Below are 4,881 nucleotides of genomic sequence, written 5' to 3'. Positions count from 1 at the left end.
GCCTTTGTGGCTGTCACTATGAGGGATATTTGGATGCGCAGAAACAGGTTTGTCTTTGAACAAACCTTCATAAATCCAAGTCTGCTAATACAAGATGCAAAGATAAGTCTAGAGATATTTCAGCAGGGGACAAAAATCCAAGTCTGCCAATACAAGATGCAAAGCGAAGTCTGGAAATGTTTCAATAGGGGACCAAATTAGCAGTTCATCCTCAAGGTGTGCTGAGAGATCAGATTAGGTGGAAGGCACCAACAGATTACAGATTAAAGCTGAATAGGGATGCTACTGTGGACTTGAAGAATAGCAGAATGGGTGCTGGCATTATCATTCGAGAATCAATGGGGGAAGTTCTGATTTCACTATGTATGAGCAAGAAGGGTGTCTTTAAGCCAGTGGAGGCTGAGATTATAGGTCTGTGGAGGGCAGTGGAATTGTGCGTGGAGTTGAACTTGACTGACGTCATTTTTAAGGGAGACGCACTGGTAGTGGTGCAGGTTGTTAATAGCAGAGATGACATGTGCTCCTGGTATGGACACTTGATTGATGATATTAAAGCTTTCTTTGCTAATAGAGAGGGATGGAATATTATATATGTTCATAGGGAAGGAAATAAGGTAGCACACAAACTGGCTAGATTGGCTTTACCTCTTAGAAAGGAATTAGTTTGGGTTGAGGAATATTGCCCTAAGGAAGTGTGCAGGGAGTTGCTGTTTGACAAACTGTGTAATGTTTAATCTTTGAAATGAAGTATATGTTTTATAGTAAAAAAAGAATAATTAAAAATACGTTACAAAAAACTATTTATTAAAAAATACTAACACCAGTAAATGTTTCTCTTCATCAATCAATTAGTCCTGACAATGCAAAAACTGTTGAGACTAACAATAAAAAAGTACGTAAAAATAGTTACATGCACGCAGTCAAGAATCAATTCGGCTTGATCTGCATTGTGTGCATACAGGGATATATATATATATATATATAAATGTCAGGAAAGAAATGTAGCATGCAATATATCCATAATATTATAGAGATCAAACTTGTATTTCTTTCCAAGAGAAACAAGAGACTTATTGAATTTCGATTGGCTTGTACATCATTTATTTTCGCAAGGAGCGGTATTATTAGTGAGGTAAAAAGACAAGTTACCTTTGATACATGATCTAGTCTCGAAATCTAAGAAACAAACATGGAAAAAAGTAGAAATATATATGTGATTTAGCCAATCATTCATCAATTCTTAGTTATGGGAATGGGGTGAATAAACAACGCTAACACGCGGTCCTTAGTCTCACAGTCTACAATGCCATGCCCATCTCCATGCTGGTACATAAATTGGAACACCCTTGCAATGTTCATTGCGATCTCATTAAATGTTTCAGAGAATGGAGAACTTGCAATGCGATTTCCATTAATTGTCTTCCATGTTGCACTAATCAAGGACCTCATGTATTGACGAGCATCTTCCTCACTGGCACCAATATCGTTCATGTAGCATTGGATTGATTTAGGATTATCCCCCCTCTTTAACTCGTCCTAGGTTACAAAACACATAAAAACATGTTATCCTATGTTCATGTGAAGTAGCCCAAATAAATGTTGATAAAAGAATTAGGATAGTATGTTTTCCTAACCTTAGATGTTCCGAGATCATCTGCAAGTTGCACAATGAATGATGATAAACGAATTATATCGGGATACTCTTCCAATGAATCCAAGGCTTCCTTTGTTATGGGATTTGTGACGAAAAAATAACAATGCACCAATATATTTGCTATTGTTATTGTCATCCATCCATATTCAAGGTATTCTTGAAGGCTTGGTGTATATCCGTTCTAAAACCATTTTGCCTCCAACAAATAAGATTTGCATATATCTGCCCACTAAAAGATTTGTGGTGGATCAATGAATTAGAAGAGTTATTATAGATAATAAGTTCTAGGGTAAATAGTGATGAATAAGAAAGTCCGGGCCTTACCGCCTTTCTCATGTACCGAACGATGTTGCATCCCTTTTGCTTGAGAGTGTCAAAAGCCATTTCATTAACCGTGTTGTAGACAGAAAGGAAACAAATTTGCATATAATAAGGAAGTTGTTCCATTTCATTGACATCCCATCTAGATCACATGAACAAATTATATGTAAGTATTTACATCAAAGATAAGCAGCCATATTTGAAGTATTTGAGGTGTGCTGCCATTAATACAAACCTTTCAATAGCATCCGTGAAGAGCACAAGTTCTTCTAAAGTGCCATAGACATCATCTACTATTGTCAACAATGCACCGAGCTTTGCTAACATTCTCCTCTCATGTCCAAATTGATGTTGAAATAATGCTCCCGTTGCCCAAAGGAAATTTTCCACCACTCTATCCCTTGCAAAGCTCAAATCTCCAAGGTCAGTGATCCTCCACCACCTTTTGTACGAGACAAGAAAATAATATTTGTTTTAGAAATAGAGCATATATTGCATTTTCTTTCCTCTCTAAACTAATATATATAAAGTAAGGGGATGTTTGGCAAACATGCGAATTCTCAAAATTTCATTCCCAAACATTACTCAAACCGAAAATACTGTTCAATTTCAAATTTCCAATCTTTTTGATCAAATCATCTTCACTGAAATCATTTCACTCTACTGTACACAATTTCTAGAATACTCGAAGTATCCAAACATGCCCTAAATCTCCTTGTAGCTTGTTAGGCTAAGATCCAAGTTAGAAAATGAGGATAAACATGTCTTTTTACCTCGACACTTCTTTTAGATCTTCTTGGTGAACTGCTTGTACTATATTAAAATCCAGTTCTGCAAGCTCAAGCAAGGTAGGGTTCATATCTTCTCTTCTTCTATATGCATCAATGAACCACCTTGCTTCAGACCTTATCACTCTCCAATGCAATGGAAGCTCTAGGGCATGATTCACCATCATACAAAGATATTGATCTTTGTATTGATCCACATACTCTTTAAGATGTTTGGTTGCAAAATCTCTTGCTTCCATCAAGATGCTTTCGCCTTCTCTCAAGTGGAATGAGGCTTCATACAAAGCAAGCATTCCTTCAATATCAATGCATAGACATTCTTTGAAATCCCCCTTTTCATTGAAGAAACTTTTGAAAGTCTCTGCAATCAACAATGCTCACCAATTGTTAAAAATAAACGAGGGTTTATGAGTATGATATTTATTTTTGTCAAAGCATTACTAGTACGTTGTTTACCTTGAGGTACATCATATCTGTGTTGTCTCATAAGCCTAAACTCAACAGCTGTGGCATATAAACTCTGCTTCTCGCAAACATCACCATTATGATTAGTAATGTGTTTATTTTCCAATATCCTCCTTATTTCGTCCTCAAAGTGGTAAGATACTCCAAGTCTTTGCAAAGTGTCAATTAGCTCAAGTTGCTTTATAGGATCTACCACTTTGTAAAACATCAGTATTACTTCTCCCTTCAGCTTATCATTCTTTTGAGCGAATAACTCCCCCTACAAATAAACCAATTCTCAAATAAACTAACAACAATTATAAAAACTATTGAGACAAACAATAAAAAATAGAAATCGCACACTTTACCACATATTCGCTTCTTATTGATTGGATGTAATCGTAATGCCAAATGGTAGGATGGTAATTTGTTGTTCGTCGGACAGTAGTAGAGTCAATACTTGTGTTTTCTTCAGGGGCCATTCTTTGAAAAGGAAGAGGTACATCACTGATAAAGTGTCAAAAATTACATGATTAAGTTGCTAAAGTGAATGAATTGTTTAACAAAAAAATGAATTAAGCACTTAATTATGTAGTAATTTTTAGTACTTGACTCAATGTTAAATTCTGATATTTTACACTTGAAAAGAGTTGTAATGCAGCTGGTCCACATTAAAAATTAATATCCCAAAGTTTTACTCTCATATCTCACTTATGTTGCAGGGCATTGTGGAAAAGATGTTAAAAGTACATGGGTATTATTAGAAATACTCAACTAACATGGCAACAACCAAAGAAATGCACTGCAGAGCAAAAGAAAGGGGCTAGGGATCGAAAAAAAAAAAACAAAGAAAAGAAATGAAAGAGGGCTTCCACAGATAGCAGGCTTCACGCACGCGAAAATACACTGTAAGGGAGGCACGATTGTGGCCGCACAGCATGGCCTCACAGTAGGGCACTCACGCAAACGCTGGGCTGGAGAGGAAATGGTGCAGGCCTTCCACGCGAACAGACAAAGAGATGAAACACGCAGTTGAAGGCGCGCACTGCAGAGAACCAAAACGCAGAGAGAAGGATCATGGCCTCATAGCAGAGCAGTGCACTGCAGAGGAAAAGAAGGGAGAGACACGAAAAGCAGGGGCATAAATGCGCACTGCAGAGAACCAAAACGCAGAGAGAAGGATCACGGCCTCATAGCAGAGCAGTGCACTGCAGAGGAAAAGAAGGGAGAGACACAAAAAGCAGGGGCATAAACGTGGAACGCAGGAACTTCGGATGGAGATGAAACGCAGAAAATGCAATGCAAAACGCGGCTGGAACGAAACACATTGCAGAGGCTCAACGCACAGTATAAAGGGGAAATATTTTTTCGTGCACAGCCTCCTCCTTTTCTCCTTCGGCTGGTTTTTCTTCCGCTTTTTCTTGTAGTGGATTTTCGGCTGCAACGATTTTATTTGATTATTCCGACAATTTTCGTTTAGAGCAGTAGCTAGAGATGTTAGAATTTAATCCTTTTGGGCATTTTGTTAATCTAGAGATGATAGGCTAGATTTTTATCTTGGGATTCAAGGAGTAACCCATAACTATTTGGGGATTGGATTTTCTTTAATATTTTGTGCTTTTGATGATTAATTTGATGAATTATATTTCAATTTGCATCTAGAAAAGATTGGAG

At 37.3% G+C, this 4,881-nt stretch overlaps 1 pseudogene; it reads right to left on the bottom strand.

The window, feature by feature from the left end:
* Positions 1 to 1,126: 1,126 nt before the first annotated feature.
* LOC121242303 lies at positions 1,127 to 3,689 on the bottom strand (annotated as a pseudogene).
* Positions 3,690 to 4,881: the final 1,192 nt, after the last annotated feature.

Source organism: Juglans microcarpa x Juglans regia, chromosome 8D (genome assembly GCF_004785595.1).
Source record: "Juglans microcarpa x Juglans regia isolate MS1-56 chromosome 8D, Jm3101_v1.0, whole genome shotgun sequence".
Taxonomy (NCBI): Eukaryota; Viridiplantae; Streptophyta; class Magnoliopsida; order Fagales; family Juglandaceae; genus Juglans; species Juglans microcarpa x Juglans regia.
Note: the sequence above shows the minus strand (reverse complement) of the source record. Positions and strands in the feature narration are given on the sequence as shown.